This window comes from Chlorocebus sabaeus, chromosome 27, assembly GCF_047675955.1.
Source record: "Chlorocebus sabaeus isolate Y175 chromosome 27, mChlSab1.0.hap1, whole genome shotgun sequence".
NCBI classification, from domain to species: Eukaryota; Metazoa; Chordata; class Mammalia; order Primates; family Cercopithecidae; genus Chlorocebus; species Chlorocebus sabaeus.
The window spans coordinates 26,352,258-26,374,489 of record NC_132930.1 but is presented as its reverse complement, the minus strand read 5'-3'; the positions used below and the strand labels follow the sequence as shown (position 1 = coordinate 26,374,489).

General features: G+C 39.7%; 1 protein-coding gene across 2 annotated transcripts in view; it reads right to left on the bottom strand.

Moving 5' to 3' along the window:
• DHX15 (DEAH-box helicase 15) overlaps positions 1-5,187 on the bottom strand; it is a 97,779-nt gene extending 92,592 nt beyond the window's left edge. Inside the window, exon 1 of one of the 2 annotated variants that reach the window (XM_038008648.2) lies at positions 4,914-5,187. The gene's annotated coding sequence lies outside the window, so the exon portion shown is untranslated. The remainder of the gene's footprint in view (positions 1-4,913) is intronic. The other variant, XM_038008647.2, reaches the window with a different exon arrangement.
• Positions 5,188-22,232: the final 17,045 nt, after the last annotated feature.

Sequence of the window (22,232 nt, the reverse complement as noted above, 5' to 3'; positions counted from 1 at the left end):
CTCCAGAATTTCTGTTTGGTACTCCTTTGATTTTCATCTCTTTGTTGAACTTCCTGTTTTGTTCATGTATTGTTTTCCAATTTTGTTGAGTTGTGTATGTTTTCTTTGTAGCTAGCTGAATTTCCTTCAAACAGTTGTTTGAATTCTTTATCAGGTAATTCATAGATCTCTATTTCTTTGAGTTAGTTACTGGAAAATTATTATATTCATTTCGTAGTATTGTAGCAGGACGAGCCACAGACAAAACTCAGACACTGGGTTAAAGAAGGAAGCTGCTTATTCAGCCAGAAACTTCTCAGACTTGCGTCTCAAAAGCCAAGCTCCCTGAGTGAGCAATCCCTGTCCCCTTTAAGGGCTTACAACTCTAAGGGGGTCCATGTGAGAGGGTTGTGATCAATTGAGCAAGCAGGGGGTACATGACTGGGGGCTGCATGCACCGGTAAACAGAACAGAACAGGACAGGGATTTTCACCGTGCTTTTCCACACAATGTCTGGAATCTATAGATAACATAACCGGTTAGGTCAGGGGTCGATCTTTAACTACCAGGCCCAGGGCATGGCACCAGGATATCTGCCTGTGGATTCCATTTCTGTCTTTTAGTTTTTACTTCTTCTTTCTTTGGAGACAGAAATTGGTCATAAGTCAATATGAGGGGTGATCTCCTGCCTTATTCCCCTCTTTGAGAAGCTCGCTCATTAGTGGGAGTTCTTACTTTCATCCTTACTACCCATGTCTTCTTGCAAGACTGATCGATAGTGATTCATATAGTACACTTGTGCTAAGGTAGTAACTTTTCATTACTTGAAGGCGCAAAGGCAGCACACATGGAAGCAACAAGCAGGTTAATATTACTATTATAATTCCTATTATAGGAGTTTTAAATTCTCCTAGTGCTGGAAACCATTTTCGAAACGTGGACCTAGGATTAAACCCATGCCACACCTACACGGGCACATGTGGCAGCTTTGTTGTATCTTTATATCTTCAACTACTTGCCCTTGGTCATCTATGTGCAGACAGCAATTGGTCAGGTTAAATTTTTTACAGATCCCTCCTTCAGCTGCTAGCAAGTAGTGTAGGGCTAGTCTATTTTTATAGATAGCATTTCTAATCTGGGTTTCTGTTTGGGCTAAAACAGTTAAAGCTCTGCCAGTTTTATTAGTGATTATTTCTAAGAGAACTTGTAACTGTATGATTCAGTTGAGCATATAAATGGGGGCTCGGTATCCCCACGAATCATCTTGTGCCCAAATGGCAGGCCCATAGTACTGTATGATTTTTTTTAGGGGGCCACTCGTCATCTTTCCAGTCACCTATAGCTATGCTTCTCTTTTCTCAGGAAGCATAGACAGGGAAGCCTAGGAGCTCACCTGTTTTTATGGGCAGTAGGAAAAAAGATGGTTTAATGGTGCCAATAACACAACTACCTGCCCATTGGTCATGTAACTTGGCATAGGCTTTATGCCCACATATGTGGCATAATCCAGTGGGGGCTGTCCAGTCCTAATGGGACTCCAGGTGGGTCCACATGGTTTGCAACTTTGGAAATTTACTAAATGGATTTCTTTTAGTGTGGTTTGAACTTCACCAGGTGGCTGTTTCGTAGTACTGTTACACAGTTTTTGCCCAAGGCAGCTGAGTCTTCCCACAGGAACAGTGAAGTCTTTCCTCACCCTTGCTATATGATATTGCCTAATAATTGAGGTTTTTCAGAATCCAGAAGTTGCCAGTCTTTAATCTTATTGCCAGTCTTTAAACCAGCTGGTGCTGGTTTACCGGAAATTCTAGGGGTGGTACATGTGCTAAGCCAAGTTTATAATTTTTAAGAAATTGACCTTTTGTTTTAAATGTGGGGACATCAGCAGTGGACTTTATAGTCATTGATGCCTTTTTACTGAGTAATTTCCTTTAGCACCTATTTTTATTAGTTTTTAGACCAAAGAAATCCAAACACCATTTTATACTTTACAGTGCTTTCTGTATGATTTTTATACCAGATAAGCTAAATTTCACCTTTATATTAGTGTGTTATTAATGTTAAACTTAGTTTTAATAAAATCTTATAGACATATTTATTCAATTTTTAATGTCGGACCATAAGGTAAGATTTTTATAGACTCTTTTTAACCTTTTATAATTTTTGTTAAAGAGCAGGTTAGTGCTTTAAGAAAAACCCATTGTGTTTTTATTTTAATGTTCAGTTCACAGAAAAACTGGATGATACCCATTTAACTTTAGCCAATATGTTTACACACAGAATTTCCTTTACAATTAATGTTTTAAAACGTGCTTAAACTCCATCCTGGCTAACACGGTGAAACTGCATCTCTACTAAAAACACACACACACACACACACACAAAATTAGCCAGGCATGGTGGTGGGTGCCTGTAGTCCCAGCTACTCGGGAGGCTGAGGCAGGAGAATGGCGTGAGCCCAGGACACAGAGCTTGCAGTGAGCCAAGATCCCACCACTGCACTCTAGCCTGGGTGACAGAGCAAGACTCCTTAAAAGAAACAAAACAAAACAAAACTTGCTTAAACCTTCAAAACAAAAAAATTTTTTTTTTTTTTTTTACATTTTAATGTAGGTAAAAATCCACATTGTTATGCCACCTTATAATCCTTTTACTAGAGGTATGTTTTACTTTCCTTATACACCTTGCACATAAGCTGTTTCTTCAATAGTTTTACATTCGGGAGACCTAATTACTTTTAAATCATACAACATTTCTTGCATAAATTCTTTTTTCATAAGTTTTTTTCACGACTTTCGCAGACAATTCCTCGACATGCCTCAACTTCCTTATTACAAACATTTCTCTCTTTAAACAACCAGTTAATTTATTTCAGAACAAGAATTTACCATATAACATTCTTTTTACATAAATTCTGCCCCCACCTTTTTTTCCTTTTTTTGAAGATGATAATCATTCTTTTCCAAAGCAAACTTCCTTTACGTCTGTGGACTAGACTGTCTAAGGCCACAAGATTAGAAGTTACTATAATACATGTTACACTGTTAACTTTAGCAAACTTTACTTTTGTTAAAAACCTTGTAAGTTTGGGATTTCAATTATCCTTTGCTATTAATAAGACCTTGTTTAGTTCAAATTAACTTAGAATTGGTATAGATGGCTTCCCCCCCCCCCCCCCCCCCCCCGCCCCTTTCAATTACCCAGGAGGAACCATCTATTGTCCTGTCCTGAAGGGAGTTTCTCCTAGGTCTGGTCAGACCTTTGTATGGTAATTAAGATTTAGATCCCCTGTTAAGAAACCTGCTGGGTTAAGGGAATTTTCAGTGGTTAATGTTAAATCATCTTTTTTTTTTTTTTTTTTAAACAGAGTAACCCTATATTTTAAGATTTTTAAGTTAGTAAGCTACCTTTTTGCCTTTTTTGTTTGTTTGTTTGTCTTTGTTTTTTACTTAGGATGCTTTTGAACTGGTGAGGTGTGCTCACAATGAGGTTTCCTCTAAAGGTTATTTTTCTACTTTCTTCTGTTAGCAAAGCAGTTGTTGCTATATATTGAATACATTTGGGCCAGCCACAGGTTACCGGGTTAAGGATTTTTGATAGGAAGGCTATTGGTTATCAGTGGCCTCAGTGCTTTTGGGATACGCCGTTGTTTACACTGACAACAAAGTGGTATTAGGGTGTTACAGGGTTACAGAGAATACCTTTAGTTATCTATTATGGGTTTTAAATTTACCTTGGCTTTCAAAGGAATAGAGTATACTTTTTTTTTTCTTAACTACTTGTATATCTCTCTCTTGCTTTCTTTCTTTCTCTCTTTGACTTTCAGTCTCTCTCTCTTTTTTGAATTTCCTTTTGACTCTGTCTCTTCTCTCTCTGCCTCTCTCTTTCTCTCTCTCTCTCTCTTTTTTTTTTTTTTTTTTTGTGAGGCAGAGTCTTGCTCTGTTGCCCAGGCTGGAGTGCAGTGGCACGATCTCGGCTCACTGCAACCACTACCTTCCAGGTTCAAGCAATTCTCCCACCTCAGCCTCCCAAGGAGCTGGGATTATAGGCACTTGCCACCACGCACAGCTAATTTTTGTATTTTTAATAGAGACGGGGTTTCATCATGTAGGCCAGGCTGGTCTCAAACTCCTGACCTCAGGTGATCTGCCCACCTCAGCCTCCCAAAGTGCTAGGATTACAGATGTGAGTCACCACACCTGGCTTCTCTCTCTCTTTCTCTCTCCTTGATTCCCTTTCTGTCTCTCTGTCTCTCCCTCTCTGTCTCTTCTTCTCTCTCTTTGCCTCTTTTCCTGTCTCTTTCCTCTCTCTGTCTCTGCTGGTCCTTCCTTGTCTCTGCCAGCCACGTATGCTGCTGTTCTCTCAAGCAGGGGTGGGGGGTGGATCTAAAACCAGCTGTAACCAAGTATCTATGTACGGGAACTGGTCTGCGTGCCCTGGCTTACAGGTTACCTTGTGCCATACCTTTGAAACAAGATACCTGTCCAGGCTTCCTTCTGATGGCCAACCCACCTCTAATGCTGGCCAGTCTATTTCACACAAAGTTCTAAGTTTTCCTGATGTCATAGTAACACTGTAATCTCCCTTAAATCCTTTCTTGAAATTTTCGACATAGTTCCTAGTGGTGTGGGCTTACTTTGTGACTGACCCGTGCTTCCTCGAGACAAAACACCACACTAACACCACACACACACCACAAAACAAAGAACGGGTAAAAAGGGCACACACACACTTTTACAGTTTACACCAAACCAGAATCAAAACCAAAATCAGAGTATCAAGAAATCCAAACCAGGTCAACACCAAAACCAAAGTATCAAGCAATCCAAGTCAAGCCAAAAACAAAAACCAAAGTGCTGGTATAGGCACACCATGGGTGATCAGGCCACACTTCCATTCAAATGGAGTGGGCAAGTTCCAAAGGCCAGACTTACCAAGTTTCAGATGTCTGGACTCCAAGTGTCAACTCCTTCCTGGTGTTCAGTGACTGTGTTGATCCTCACGGGGGCCTGCCATATACTGCTCTGGCAAGGCGTCCTACCGGGGCAATTGCCTACCTGGGAGCACTCTTTGGATCCACATCACTCAGGCTGGTCAGGGTCCCCTGCAGGTATGCTTCATAGGGCAGGCCTAAGTTGCCTAAGGGGCTGCCTCTACCGTCCACCAATCACCTCGCTTCCCAGTCAGGGAACCAAGAAATGTAGCAGGATGAGCCATAGACAAAACTCAGACGCCGGGTTAAATTAGGAAGGAGCTTTGTTCAGCCGGGAATTTCAGCAGACTTGCGTCTCAAAAGCTGAGCTCCCCAAGTGAGAAATTCCTGTCCCTTTTAAGGGCTTAAACTCTAAGAGGTTCCGTGTGAGAGGGCTGTGATCGATTGAGCAAGCAGGAGGTATGTGACTGGGGGCTGCATGCATTCGTAATTGGAACGGAACAGAACAGGACAGGGATTTTCACAATGCTTTTCCATACAATGTCTGGAATCTACAGATAACATAACCGGTTAGGTCAGGGGTTGATCTTTAACTACCAGGCCTAGGGCGTGGCACCAGCAGTGCCGGGCTGTCTGCCTGTGGATTTCATTTCTGCCTTTTAGTTTTTACTTCCCCTTTTTTTGGATGTAGAAATTGGGGATAAGACAATATGAGGGGTGGTCTCCTCCGTTAGTATCATGTTTCCTTGATTTTTCTTTTCTTTTTTTTTTTTTTTTTTTTTTTTTGAGACAGAGTCTTGCTCTGTCGCCCAGGCTGGAGTGCAGTGGTGCAATCTCGGCTCACTGCAAGCTCCACCTCCCAGGTTCACGCCATTCTCCTGCCTCAGCCTCCTGAGTAGCTGGGACTGCAGGCGCCCACCACCATGCCTGACTAATTTATCATATTTTCAGTAGAGACAGGGTTTCACCATGTTAGCCAGGATAGTCTCGATCTCCTGACCTTGTGATCTGCCGACCTCAGCCTCCCAAAGTGCTGGGATTACAGGTGTGAACCACTGCACCCAGCCCTTGATTTTTCAATTACATTAGGATCTTGCATTGTTGTTTTTGTTTGTTTGTTTTGGTTTGGTTTTGCTTTTCATTTGAAGACACAATCATCCTCTCCAGTCTCTGCTAACTTTGGGAGAGAAATACCTGCACTATTAGGCCTGAATAGGGATTCTGAGGTTTTCTCAGTCCTTTCCTATTAATGGGTCTGGTTCACACTTCTTGTTACCACTTGTGGAGGCGGAGATTCCTAAGGTTGTATGCCTTCTCTTGATCTTTTTTTTTAAGGCCGTTCTCTGAAATGGTCAAGTTTATGTGCCTTGTCCCAATCTCACAGAGTTAGGATGGCTTTCTGCACATGGTCATGAGCCATCTGCAGAGGCTTGGACTTGCATTTGTGGTGAGATGCATAAGGGCCATGGGGTGGAGAAGGGTGGGACATGCAAAGCATTTAGGGTGCCTGTGAGCAAGCTGAGGGATTCTGTAAACAAAGCATTTCCAGTAACCCATAGCAGGGCTTCCTGATGGAATCTGCCAAGCAAGGGAGCTAGTAAGATCCATGGCCCTTTATTGAGTTCTGAGCCCTGGTTAATGTGAATCCCCAGCTCTCTTCCTTGCTCCCAACTTTCTGAACTTTTTGCCTGTGCCAGTCACCTCAGTATTCTGTGTGAGGTAAGAAAGAGGTGGACCTCTCGAGTAGCACTCTTCATGACTGGATAAGCCAGGTACTTGCTTGCTATGCATTCACTTTCCCCTATAGGAGAAATTGCAGGCTGAAGGAGTCTCTCTTGGCACTGAACTGTGCTGCCTTGGGGGAAAGGTGACACAGTTAAAGTGAAATTGTTCTTCTTACCCTCTTCAATGCATCTATTATCAGACTTTTTGCTCCACAGTGTACTAGAACTTCTCTGCTGGACTCTCAGACTCCCACAAAGGTACTGTCCCCTAGGGGTAGTTGTCAAAATCAATGCTTCTGTGTGAAGACGATGGCAGAAAGCCCCTATCCTGGCATGTTGAATGAATTCAGTCCTTTCAAAGCTTGCCTTTATGCTTTGTTAGTTGGATCCAGAACAATCTTTAGCCTAGGACTAGTTCTGGCTGTTGCTTTACCTGGTCCATTCTGGTGGTCTTCCCCACACTTCATGTAATTTTCCCATAGATATCGCTATGGACTGAATGCTTGTGTCCCCCTCAAAGTTCATACAGTGAAAACCTAAACCTTAATGTAATGGTATTCATTGATAAGGCCTTTGGGAAGTAATTAGGGTTAGATTAGTTCGTGAGAATGGGGCCCTCATCATGAAATGAATGCCCTTATAAAAAGAGGAGGAATTGTTACTTCTGCCTCTCTATATGCAAGTAACGAGGAAGGTCATGTGAGGACATAACCAGGAAGAGGGTCCTCATCAAGATCCTGACCGTGCCAGCACCCTGATCTCAAACTGCCAGCCTCCAGAATTGTGGGAAATAAGTGTCTGTTGTTTAAGCCTCCCAGTGTATATTACAGCAGGCCAAGCTGACTAAGGCACACATAAACTGATTGATACTAAGCTAAACTCTCAAGGGGAGCCTTCTGCAGATCTTCAGGGTCCTCCCAATGTGGCTCATTACTCTTTGGCCCTGCCCCACAAATCCTAGCTCCTTTGACCTCTTCAGACTCTGTACTCTGGGTGCTCCTTCCATGAGCTACAGCTGAGAAATTCTCTCCTGGCAGTAAGCTGGCAACATTAGAGTTCCCCTTATTTTATTTTCCTTCTCTATGTTGCCCATTGTCCAATGCCTGAAAATTGTTATTTTGTATATTTTGTCTAGTAATATGGTTGTTTAGGGAGGAGGCTGAATCTGGGCTCTGTTGCTTCCTCATAGCCAGGAGCAGATGTCTTATAACATGTTAGTAAAGTTTGTCTACATTATAGACTCTCAGGATGTGCTTCAATATCTGGTAGGGAAAGTCTTCCCTCATTTTTCTTATTATTTCAAAATTTTCTTGGCCACCTGAGTCCGTTTCTCTTTTCCATGATTGTCTAGCCAGCTTACTAAATTTCCTTAAAAAGTCCTGTTAGGATTTGGATTGAAATTGAATTAAATTATTTACTAACATGAAACATGACTGATAGTCTTACATTTTCATATACCTTGTCCTTGGATGAGAAAAGTTAGCATAAAAAAAAACCAAAGGTCAAGATGGGCGGATAGCCTGAGGTCAGCTGTTCGAGACCAGCCTGGCCAAGCTGGTGAAACCCCATTTCTACTAATATTGCCAGACATGGTGGCGGGCACCTGTAATCCCAGCTACTCAGGAGGCTGAGGCAGGAAAATCACTTGAACCTGGGAGGCAGGTGGAGGTTGCAGTAAGCAGAGATGGTGCCACTGCACTCTCACCTAGGCAAAAGAGTGAGACTCTGCCTCAAAAAATAAAATAAAATAAATAAAATAAAATGAAACTGAAGAGCCAACTCAGGACATGCTGGCTAATTGAAGACTGAGAAGGAGCTGAATGAGATGGCAACTCCACTGGATGAAAACATTAAAATTCAAAAGAGCAAGGAGGGAGAGTGGTCTCTGGGATAGTTTGTTAAATGAGAATATGAGGAGAGAAGCATATACTGTTTTCTACCATTTAATTAAGAAAGAAGAGATACACATACAAATACATACTACGTATGTATATACACGTGCATAAATCTGTATCTACTTATGTTTAAAAATGAAAGTCCTGGCACAGTGGCTCACGCCTGTAATCCCAGCGCTTTGGGAGGCCAAGGCAGGTGGATCATGAGGTCAGGAATTCGAGACCAGCCTGGCCAACATAGTGAAACCTCATCTCTACTAAAAAACAAAAATTAGCTGGGCATGGTGGCATGTGCCTGTAGTCCCAGCTACTCAGGAGGCTGAGGCAGGAGAATCACTTGAACCCTGGAGGCGGAGGTTGTGGTGGGCTGAGATGGTGCCACTGCACTCTAGCCTGGGCAACAGAGGGAAATTCCATCTCAAAATAAATAAATAAATAAATAAAAATGGAAAGTAACTATAGAAGTAGCTTTGAATGACTTTATTGGGAAGTAACAGAGACAGAAGCTGGACTTTTCTGGATATATCTTGCTTTTAGATTACCCTTTAAAACCATATATATATTAAAAAATCATATAACAAAGTTATTATTATTATTACTTTGTAGAGACAGGGTCTTGCCATGTTGCCTAGGCTAGTCTCAAACTCTTGAGCTCAAGTGATCCTCCTGCCTCAGCCTCCCAAAGTGCTGGGATTACAGAGCCACCATGCCTGGCCAGCAAAGTTAAATTTTAAAAAAGCAATCCCTTAAAATGGAAAGTAAAATAAAGCAAATGAACCCAACACAACTGGAATTAGGTTGGTGGCACAGTCACACAGAGAGAACCTATTTAGAGCAACTTGAAAGCACAGTAATTTGATAGCCCATCCCTAGTGGGATACTCCCTAAGGGCAAAAAGAATTGCAAAAAATATCTTAAGCTGCTCAGAAATCTCATGTTTCAGAAGTAGCATGAAAATCATTATTTTGAGACTGTAGTGTATACAGAGAGGTTTAAAGTCAACAAGTCATTCTGCAAGTTTTCAGTGTGGGAGAAAAGATATCAATGGGTTAGACAAAAACCCTGTAGTGGACCTGCAACTATTAGTATAAAGTCACGACATATGTAATCTTGTAAACAAATACCATTTTCTACTCTGTCTACTGAAAAAGCTCAGAAGCAATAACTAAGCCCATAACGCCAAATGCATCAATGGTGCTCCCAAATACCATTTTCCCTGGAAGACAGCAGGGTCCCCTGCATTACAGCCTTGACAGGTCTAGGGCAGGAAACACACAGCTCACCCTAAGTACCTGAGCTTTCTTTTCTCTGGTTTGACCCCAAAGTTTCCAGGGATGTGTCCAAAGATTCCAAGATCCAATCTGAAGAAGTTCTCTCCCATAGGCCAATGAAACAAAAAATAATAGCTATCATAGACAAAAAACAAATACGTATGTTGATATCCACTAGTTTATAATGAAACACACCAACAAAATAAAACACAGTAGTCCCTGTTATAGGATTCTGGGAAACCAATTCATCTGAAATTAGTTCCTTATCTTATCTCCTGCATGACCTGCACCTCTAGGTACCAGATGGTTGAAGAGGACATTGCATCATTGTGGAAGAAACTTCTAAAGCTGCTTCAGTTAACAATGAGAAGGAATGATGGAGTCAAAATATCACCACTGTGCAAGTCCTAACAAATCAGTGGATATAGGTGTGCTAAATAACAAAGAGAGACGATCAGACTTCCCATGTCACCTTCTATGACAAATATTGGCCCAAAAATTGAACCTGAGTCTGATCAAAGCGCTAGATCTAACCACCAACATTCAGGAACTACAGGAGACAGAAGAATACATTAAATGACACCATAGAGGTACACTTATCAAAATTCAGGTTAGGAAAATGCTGCTGGACAACCTGTTTTCTTTGGTAAATTGCAAGAAAACATATAACAAAGGAGATATCAACAAAGGAGATATAATGAAGGAGATCTCAACAATTAAAAAAGATTTAAACACCTATCACTACCAACTGCAATTTATGGCCTATTTAGATCCTAAGTTTAAAAAATAAATCAAACAATCCTGAGACAGTTGGAGAAATTTAAGCAGTGACTAGATATTTAATCATATCAAGAAATTATTGCTAATTTTTAAGATATAATAAATGGTAAAGAAAGAAAGAAAGACTAAAACTTTTACAAATTAAAAAACTAATAATATTCCCCTAAATAAATAGAGCAAAATTCCATGTATTATCCTAATAGTTCTCTTTTGGGGGGGGGTAGAATGAGTTGGATAAAACTATTTTAAAAGCCACATGGAAATGTAAGTGCCTGAATAACAAAGAAAGTATGCAGAAGATAAATAATGAGAGACTTGCCTTCAACTGAAAGCCACTGTAGTAAAAATCACTGCAATACAATCAACATGGTGTTGGCATAAGAGTAGACAAATCAGTGGAACAGAAGAGTGGATCCAAAAGTAGAGCTCAGTATATATCATAATTTAATATGTGACAAAGGCAGTATTTCAATTCTGTGGGAAAGAATGGCTTACTTAATAAGTATTGCCGGCATAACTGCCTAGTCATCTGGAACAAAATGAACTTGCATCTCAATTTCACAACAAATCCAAAAGTAAATTCCAAATGGATTAAAAACATAAATGTAAACAACAAGTTTAGAAAAACAGTTAGGTGACTGCATGCAAATCTAGGGGACAGAGAACATCTTTTAAACTAAAACCAGAAACCTGGAAAGTATAAAAGATAGACCTATTTGATTACATGAAAATTTCAAACCTTTATATGGTGAAAGGTACCCAAACAAAGTCAAGAGTCAAAATGCATTTAGAAAAATATGTACAATATAGATAACAGATATTGGGTTAATATTTCTTACATATAATGAATTCTTACAAATTGATAAGAAAAAGATAAACCATTCCAATTTTTATAAAGGGCAATAAGTATGAAAAAGGAAATAAACTGAATAACAAATCCAAATGGCTGGCAAACATATGAAGAGGTACCCAACTCAGTGACAGCCAGGGAATTGCAAATTAAAATAATAATGAGATATTACTCTATATGCAACAGATTGGCAGAAGTTAAAAAGAATGATATTATCTATTGCAATCTCATGCCTTACTTGTGAAAATGCGAATTGTCACATTTTGAGAAAAACAAAAGCCAAGTAGCATCCATTGAAATAAAGAATCCTCACACCCTTTAACCCAATGATTGCACTCCTGAGATTCTAGTAGTAAAAATAAAAGAATCAATATGGAGAGCTATACATAAAGTTGTTTACTGCAGAATTATAGTAACAAAAACCTAAAAACAAAGTGAATATACATCCATAAAGGAATGGCCGAATAAAAAATGTGTGTGTATTTGCATCATAAAATACTATGCAGTTGCCGGGCATGGTGGCTCATGCTTGGAAACCCAGCTCTTTGGGAGGCTGAGACGGGTGGATCATTTGAGCCCAGGAGTTCAAAACCAGCCTGGGCAACATAGCAAGACCTTGTCTCTACCAAAAATACAAAAAGTAGCTAGGCATGGTGGTGCACGCCTATAGTTCCAGCTACTAGGGAGGCTGAGGTGGGAGGATCACTTGAGCCCAGGAGGTTAGGGCTGCAGAGAGCCATGAACATATCATTGCACTCCAGCCTGGGTAACTGAGTAAGACCCTGTCTCAAAAAAAAAAGAAAAAAAGAAAAAAAAAAAAGTACTATGCAGTTACTAAGAAGAAGGAATTAGAGCTACTGCATGTGAGTTAGAAGGATCGCTACAAGGTGTCAAGTGAGAAAGATGGGGATGCTTTCTCGAAATGCATTGTTAGGCAGTTTTGTTGTTGCATGAATATCATAGAGTGTACTTGCATAAACCTAGGTGGTAGAGGCTGCTATTGCACACTTAGACTATATGGTATGGTCTGTTGCTCCTAGGCTTCAAACTTCTATAACATGTTGTTGTACTGAAAACTGCAGACAATTGTAACACAGTTGCATACCTAAACATACAAAATGTACAGCAAAAATATGGTATTATAATTCTTTGTTTCTTTGGGGCCACTGTGGTATATGTGGTTTGTCATTGACCGAAATGTGTTTATGCAGCACATGACTGTGTATGGATGAGAGTGTGTGTGTGTGTGTGTGTAAACATATATATTTGTACACAAACTTCTATTTGTTTATAATTACATGAGTTTGGGAACATAGTTTGGAATGCTGTACATTGGGTTGTTAATAGGAATTTTGTCGAGTTGGGTGTGAGGGTGTGAGATTTGGATAGAATCTGAAAGGAGAAGAGTAGAAGAAAAAGTGGATCTAATTTTTTTTAGCTACCACAATGATATTCTGTTAATATCTCTACATATTAACATGTATATGAATACATTATATGCATATATACCTAAAATATAATACACATGTATAATGTATGTGTATATATATGCTACAATATATATGAGAAGAGAAAAAGCTAGAGTTGAATCCATATCTACATATTTGTGGAGATGCATATGATATGGTGATAAATTTTAAAGAGCTGGTAATGTGTAAGTATGATTCTATTTTGTCAAAGCAAACACATACAAACCAACTTCTATAGTTGTGGTCTCCGTAAATGCTTGTAATATTGAATGAGTTATGAAAAAAGGTGTGAAGGAATAAATGCCAGGATGTTAACATGTGTTAACTCAAAGGGGATTGAGGTGAGGATGAAAGGATGATTAACTTTTTCTTTGCACATCATTGTACCATTTTACTTCTTCAATAAGCCTATATTGCTTTGTAATTTGAGAAAAAAAAAAGGAAAAAAATACGCACATTCCATTTAAGGATGTGATATCTTTCAATATGTATTCAAGTCTTTCTTTTTTCCTTAAAAGTTTCTTTATCTTTCTTTTCTTTCTTTCTTTCTTTCTTTCTTTCTTTCTTTCTTTCTTTCTTTCTTTCTTTCTTTCTTTCTTTCTTTCTTTCTTTCTTTCTTTCTTTCTTTGTTTTTGATATGGAGTCTTGCTCTGTCACCCAGGCTGGAGTGCAATGGTTCAATCTCGGCTCACTGCAACCTCTGCCTCCCGGGTTCAAGTGATTCTCCTGCCTCAGTCTCCCTGGTAGCTGGGACTACAGGCATGTGCCACCATGCCCAGCTAATTTTTTGTATTTTAGTAGAGACAGGGTTTCACTGTGTTGGCCAGGATGGTCTCGATCTCCTGACCTTGTGATCCGCCCACCTTGGCCTCCCAAAGTGCTGGGATTACAGGTGTGAGCCACCGTGCCTGGCCTGTTGTTGTTTTTTCATCAGTTACCAGTGTTTGAGGTTTATCACATCTCTTTTGACATCTGTTGAGATGATCGTCTGATTTTTCTCTTTTAATCAATTAATGTGACTTTTCTCTTTGTTATCTATGTTCTCCCATGTGATAATCTCACCTCGTCTCATGGCTTTGAACAAGATACATACACCAACAATTCCCAAACATGTATCTCCAGCCCAGACCTCTCTTCCCAACTCCAGACTCTGGGTAACTGGCTACTGCCATCTCTGCTTGAATGTCTAATTGACATCTTGGACTCAACAGGTCCAAAACGGAACTCTTGACCACGTTCCTCCATCCCAAATCCCACCAAACCTTACATGACCTTGGGGGAAAAGCTTATGCAGGAATCTGCAGTTGCCCTATCTTAGTTGAGGGCACTTAATCCAACTAGTTGCTCAGGCCAGAAAACATGGATCATCTGTGACTTTCCTCCTCTCACACCCTATACTCTGTACATCAGGGAAATCCTGCTCCTTCTACCTTCAAAATATATTCAGAATGGACAACTTTAATCATCTCGACTGCTTCCATCATGGTCACCATCTATCCTCTCTTGCCTAGATTACTGATCTCCCTGGCTCTATTCTCACTCCTCCTAAAGTCATTCTCAACAAGGCACCAAGAATCAAGCCCTTTCATAGATTATATTAGATCATATCCCTCCTTTGTTCAAAGTCCTGCACTTCCCTGCTTCTCCCTCCACACCTCTCCTGCCACTGCCTCATTTTATTTAGAGTAAAAACCAGCGTCCTAGTCCAGGTGCGATGGCTCATGCCTGTAATCGCAACACTTTGAGAGGTCGAGGCAGGCGGATCACCTGAGGTCGGGAGTTCAAGACCAGCCTGACCAATATGGAGAAACCCTGTCTCTGCTAAAAACACAAAATTAGGTGTATATGGTGGCACATGCCTTAATCCCAGCTGCTCGGGAGGCTGATGCAGGAGAATCGCTTGAATCCAGGAGGCAGAGGTTGCAGTGGGCCGAGATCGAATCATTGCACTCCACCTCATCTCCTTCCACTCTTCTTCTAACTTACTCTCCCACAACCATTCTGGCTTCCCTGAAGTCCCTTGAACATGCCGGGCATACTCCCTCCCATCCTGGTGCTTTCACACTCACTGTTCTTTCTGCTTAGAATACCCTTTCTCTTATAATCTGTGTGGCTCACTCTCTCCTTCTCAACAGGCCTATCCTGACTACCTTGTTCAATATCCTCCCTCCTTCCCTGATACAACAAATCTCCTTGCCCTGACCCACTTTACCGTTTTCCATGGCATCACATCCCTTTCTGGCATACAGAGGTGTTTATTATATTAACTATATCTTGTTTTCTGTCTTATCTCATTAGGACATCAGCTCCAAGAGGGCAAGAAACTTGTTTTGTTGACTCATGTTACCTGAATGCCTAGAATGGTACCTGGCACATACAAGATGCTTAGCAAATATTTGTTGAATAAAAGAATGAATTTGTGCATTGCATTGGCTCTGAGCGTGATGCTTCCCCAAACCAGTTCCCCCACTCCCCTACAATTCCTCTCTTATGTTTGTTTTAAGCTGTGATGTTCTTTAGAATTGTTTTTTCTCTTACATATGATCTCTGTTGCTTTCTCTCTTTAGGAATAATTCCAAGTTTCTTGTTCCTTAATGGGGCTTTTGATTATTTCCTCACAGTGTTATAGATTTTTTTTTTAAAATTTGTTAAAAGGTACAACATTACAGCTAAGTAAGAGGAACAAGTTCTAGTGTTCTATAATACTGTGTGATGACTATAGTTAACAATAATATGGTATATCGTTTCAAAGAGCTAGAAAGAGGATATTGAACGTGCTCAACACGAGGAAGTGACAAATGTTTGAGGTGATGGATATGTTAACTACCCTGATGTGATCACCATACGTTATATATATATTGAAACATTACCAGGTACTCCATGAATATATACAACTATTATTTGTCAATTAATAGAATAGAATGAAATAAATAATAATAAATGACTATACCTCTCCACCAAAAAAAAAATAATAATAATAATAATTCCATGATTTCATAGGATTGGGTGAGGAAGGAAAGGCAGATGTGTGTCTCACTCGACTATTATCATGCAACCTTGACCTCAGAGAACTGGGTTTGTTGGTGTGAGTCAGTCTCTCTGAGTCTGGGTAAATCTGATGAACTTACGAATCCTGGTTTGGCCACCAGCTGCACTTCTCTAATACCTCCAGCCCCAGCCCCTTGAGAATAACACTGCCTACGTTAACCATGATATTATAAAGTATTTTTCAATTCAGAGAGGAAATGAATTGCATAAATGCTAGATAATAAAAATGAGGTTCTAATGCCTGACACGACATTTCCTTCCTACTAATCGACTCAATCTTAAAATCAAAGATATCCACCCACATCCTTAGGGAACTCATTGAAAATCTTATGTAGCTGAAAAAATTTCTAATCTTTTTACCATGACTCTAGTAGTCAATTAAAGACTTTTCAAAATGTAAAAGATGCATTTTTATGTCTGTTTTCAAAGTCACTAAAGACCACATTTTGACCATTGATGTATATGCTGAATATGACTGCCCTACAGAAAGAAATTTGGGTAATTTGGGAGTGTGCTAAACTATTTTTATCTAACTTTCCTACCAGCATAGCATTTCTTTTTCTTTCTTTCTTCCTTTTTTTTTTTTTTTCTTGAGACAGTCTCACTCTGCTGCCCAGGCTGGAGTGCCATGGTGTGATCTCAGCTCACTGCAACCTCTGCCTCCAGGCTCAAGTGATTCTTGTGCCTCAACCTCCCGAGTAACTGGGATTACATGTGCGCTCCATCGTGACCAGCTAATTTTTGTATTTTCAGTAGAGATGGGGTTTTGCCATCTTGGTCAGGCTGGTCTCAAACTCCTGGCCTCAAGTGATCTGCCCGCCTTGGCCTCCTAAAATGCTGGGATTATAAGAGGGAGCCACTGCTCCCAGCCCCAGCATAGCATTTCTAAGCCACAGAAAAACACACTTTCTTTTTCCTTCCTTAAAAAAAAAAATTATATGCTTAAAGAATCAATGCTTTTGGTTCTTTACTATAAAGTAATTTTGTGCCTATGTTGAATTGGAGGGAAAAGCGTTCATTGTGAGCGTATTTTCCACAGTCAAACATGAATTGATACAGAGCTGTGACTAATATTATTATTTCTAAGAATGTGACTTGCACTTTGACTACTATCAAGCACTGTTGAGAAGAAACCTTGAGTTATCATCTGAGTCAGCACTCACCTGTCAATAGAGGACAGGATAAACCAGATTTTCCAGATCTAAGGTTTCACCAATAGCCCCTAGCCCTAGTCTGCTGCTAACAGTTCTATCCCTTTCTCTCACCTTCCACAAGTTACTCCAAATAAGAACTCTAGTTTGTAAACTATTGGTATAAACCATTAAGGAGAAATTGTTTCTATTATCTTTGGAAAACCTATGGGGCAGGAGATTCTTATCTTATTTTGGAGTTTCTCTCACTGTTTTTTTTTTTTTTTTTGAGACAGAGTCTCGCTCTGTCGCCCAGGCTGGAGTGCAGTGGCATGATCTCTGTTCACTGCAAGCTCTGCCTCCCGGGTTCACGCCATTCTCCTGCCTCAACCTCCTGAGTAGCTGGGACTACAGGCGTCTGCCACCACGCCCGGTTTTTTTTTTCTTTTGGTATTTTTAGTAGAGACGGGGTTTCACCATGTTAGCCAGGGTGGTCTTGATCTCCTGACTTCATGATCCCCCTGCCTCAGCCTCCCAAAGTGCTGGGATTACAGGCGTGAGCCACTGCGCCCAGCCTTATCTCATTGTTCTAACACCCTGATAGCAAATAAGTTTTTCCTTATGTTCCTCTAAACTCTTCAACTTTGCTGTAAACACATTTTCTCTTAATCAAAATTATTGAACATGGAAAATCATTGCTCATTATCCTCTGTATTATTCTTGGGGATAATACATAAGTTCTGTCTTTGGTCTGTTCTATTTTAACTTTTACTTGTGAAAAAATGGAAACTTACTTTTCATTTCTCATCATTTTTGGATCCTATTCAGATGTTCCATGTGACAACTGAAATGTGGTGGCCAAAATGGGACCCCATTTACTAGGTCTTTGTAGAGATGGTGGCATTTGAAAGATTGAAACAATAAGAGAAATTAAACTGGAAGTGACGGATTTAACTGTCTAACATTTTTGAACTTTTGTACCGTGGAAATCAATAAAGTTGGCTGGGAAAGTATTTGCATCATGTATAACAGTTAAAAATTCATATCTGGCTGGGTGCAGTGGCTCACGCCTGTAATCCTAGCACATTGGGAGGCTGAGGCGGGCGGATCACCTGAACTCAGGAGTTTGAGAGCAGCCTGACTAGCATGGTGAAATGCCATCTCTACTAAAAATGCAAAAATTAGCCAGGCATAGTAGTGGGTGCCTGTAATCCCAGCTACTAGGGAGGCTGAAGCAGTAGAATCGTTTGAACCTGGGAGGCGGAGGTTGCAATGAGCCGAGATCACACCATTGCACTTCAGCCTGGGTGACAGAGCAAGACTCCGTCTCAAAAGGAAAAAAAAAAAGAAAAAGAAAAAATTTGTATCTATACTATCTAAAAAATTCACTCATATATATGAAAAGTTGCCTGTATATAATATTCAATTATTAATGAGTACTTTTGCAATAAGATGTTATTTTTTTTTTAGAGGGGTCTTGTGCTGTGCACCAAGCTAGTGGCATGATCATAGCTCACTGGAGACTAGAACCTCCGGGCTCGAGTGATCCTTCACCTCACCCATCTGAGTAGCTAGGACTACAGGCATGAGCCACTGTGCCAGCTCATAAGATGTTATTGTCAATTAAAACAATTTTTTGGCCAGGTGCTGTGGCTCACGCCTATAATCCCAGCACTTTGGGAGGACGAGGCAGGTGGATCATGAGGTCAGGAGTTTGAGATCAGCCTGACCAACATGGTGAAACCCCATCTCTACTAAAAATACAAAAATTACCTGGTGGCGGGCGCCTGTAATCCCAGCTACTCAGGAGGCAGGAGAATTGCTTGAACCCGGGAGGCGGAAGTTGCAGTGAGCCGAGATCACACCACTCCACTCCAGCCTGGGTAACAGAGCAAGAGTCCGTCTCGGAAAAATAAATACATAAAATAAAACACTTTTTTTTAGTAACATCATGACTCTAGAACATACATGAATGGACAATACTTTTATTGGCCAATGTCCACTTTTCCTCAAAATCTAGTGGACATGTCATGTCTTGAAAGCACTGGACAAATCTTTAGGAAAATAAGCTCCTCTTCAAACTCCATCATTCTATATTCCATAATTCTACAAGGAATTCCAATCTGTGTGATTCTACAATCCCACACTGTACTGTTCCTGTTATAGCAGTCCTTACATTACACTGAAATTTTTTATGACTGTCTTCCCTACTAGAAATGATCATCTGTATCAGGAGGTGGCAGATTAGTTACCATGCAGTCACTTCGTTCTGTTTTTCATGGTCTAACATGATGCCTCCTACAGGCAGTAGATGCTCCAACACTGCTTATAGAATGAATGAGTTTATGTTAAAACAAATGTAAATAGTAATTACAGAATATGGAAAAGATCTCCCTCCTTAAACTTCCAAAGATATGCCACATGATGCAATATTATTTTGCTCAAGAAGACTTTAATACCATCGACAGACATGTGTTTCTTTTTCTATGAATTAAAAAGTTGTAAGTATTATTTTAAAGATACTAAAAATATAAATTATCCTGAAATTAACTTATGAATTCAATATAAGGCCAGTCAGAATACAGGGTTTTTAAAAACTTGATGAAATTGTTCTAAGGTACATATAGAAAAGCAAACATGGATGAAGAGCCAGGAAATAAAAAATCTTCAGATAAAAAGCAACCGTGAGAGGAAATATCTCTATCAAATGTTTAAATGTATCATTATATTACAGTAATTAACATGCTATAGACCAGTATGGAGACAGAAAGATTCTATTAAATAAACTGAATGGAAAATTCAGAAATAAACAAAAGTACATATGAACATTATTTTAAGATAAAGCTGGCTTCTCAAATGGTGGTAACAGATGGCCTCTTTCACCCTTTTTCATACTTCATCAATAAAGTACGTTTCAAAAATAGAAAGCCATTTGAAAGGTCACCTGGATCTCTACATCACTTCTTTCAACCAAAGGCAATTCAATGGCTCGACCTCTCAAAGAAATGACATAACAGCAACAACAATCCTAGAATTGGATTTTTTGAAAATTTGAATGGGGAAGGGCATACTAAATAATGACTTGAAATTAAGACACTACTAATGATAATGCTGATTATTTAAATATATTTTTTTAAACCCTGAAACTGTGGCTGGGCATGGTGGCTCACACGTGTAATCCCAGCATTTTGGTAGGCAGAGGTGGGTGGATTACCTGAGGTCAGGAGTTGGAAACCAGCCTGGCCAACATGGTGAAACCCTGTCTCTACTAAAAATACAAAAAATTAGCTGGATATGGTGGCACATGCCTGTAATCCCAGCTACTTAGGAGGCTGAAGCAGGAGAATTGCTTGAACCTGGGAGGCAGAGGTTGCAGTGAGCTGAGATCGTGCCATTGCACTCAAGCCTGGGCAACAAGAGTAAAACTTCATCTCAAAAACAAAAAACAAAAAAACCTGAAACTTCCATGTAGCAAAACAAAACAAAACAAAACAAAACAAAAAAACAAAAAAACAAAAAACAAAAAAAATTCACAAAAAAACAAGCAAAAAAAACCTTCAGAAAGAAAATTGTTTGCAATATGTGACACAAAAAGGACTAATCTCTTTAATATGAAAACAGTTCATACCAATCTGCATGGAAAAGATCAGTGACCCAATAGAAATACGGACAAATGATATGAACACAAAATTCACAGCAGAGCAGTGAGTGGCTAATAAATCTATGAAAAGATAATTTAAAAATCAAAATAAAACAATAGAATTACCTATCAGATTAGCACTTAAAAAAATCTAATGACGTACAGCCTTTGTCATGGAGAGAGGAAATAGATACTCACTAAAGTGTTGATGGACGGTGAAAAAAATACATAAAATATTTGGAAAAGCAATTTGGCAATATTAATCAAAAATTTAAATTAGAACAAACAAGCAAAACTATGATTGGGGATTTTTGTTGTTGTAACATTGTTTGAAACAACAAATTCTAGAAACAACCTGGATGTCTATCAATAGAGAATGGATTAAATTATGATATGGCTGTATGCTCTGGTCTGAATATTGCCATACCCCCAAAATTCATATATTGAAACTGAAACTCCCAAGGCAATGGTATTGGGAGGTGGGGCCTTTTGGGAAATGAGTAAGTCACGAGGAAAGAATTCTTAGAAGTGGGATTAGTGTCCTAATAAAAGAGGCTAAAGGGAACTAATTAGATCCTTTCATGATGTGAGGACACAGTTAGAAAGCGTCATCTATGAACCAGGAAGTGGCCCTTTACCAAATACCACAACTGCCAGCACCTTGATCTTGGCGTTCCCAGCCTCCAGAACTGTAGGAAACGCAATTCTGTTTGCCAGCTTATGGTGTTATAGCAACCTGAATGAACTAAGATACAGCACAATGGATTTCTATGCAGCAGCTCAGACAGAACAAGCTAGAACAGAAGGATATGGAAAAGTATCTATTATGTCCTTAAATGAAAAAAAAAAAAAAACAACCCATCAGGTTCAGAACAGTGGTATAAATTTTCCTATTTGTTTTTTAAAGGGCATGTATCACATGCATACTTTGCATGTATTTATACTAAAAACTACCTGGATGGATACATAATTTGTTAACAGAATAAATACACAATTTATTCTGGAAATGGGATTGAGAGGAGCACAATATAAGAGATTTACTTTTTACTTTATGCTACTTTCCCTTTTTTTTATTTTTTAGGTTTTTTGAGATGGAGTCTCGCTCTGTCACCCAGGCTGGGATGCGGTAGTGTAATCTTGGCTCATGACAACTTCTGCGTCCCGGGTTCAAATGATTCTCCTGCCTCAACCTCCTGATTAGCTGGGATTACAGGCGCATGCTACCACTCCCGGCCAATTTTTGTATTTTCAGTAGAGATGGCCATGTTGGCCAGGCTGGTCTCGAACTCCTGACCTCAAGAAATCTGCCCACCTTGGTCTCCCAAAGTACTAGGATTACAGGGGTGAGCTACTGCATCCCATTTGCTGTTTTCTGCTTTTTAGTTTTTATGAGTATGCAGTATTTTTGTAATTAAATTTAAAAATCTTGTAAAATGATGTTTGTATTTATGTAAGAGTCACTGGAAGCAAAACCCTTTGATGATTTGGCAGCACATGATGAGCCACACGGGCT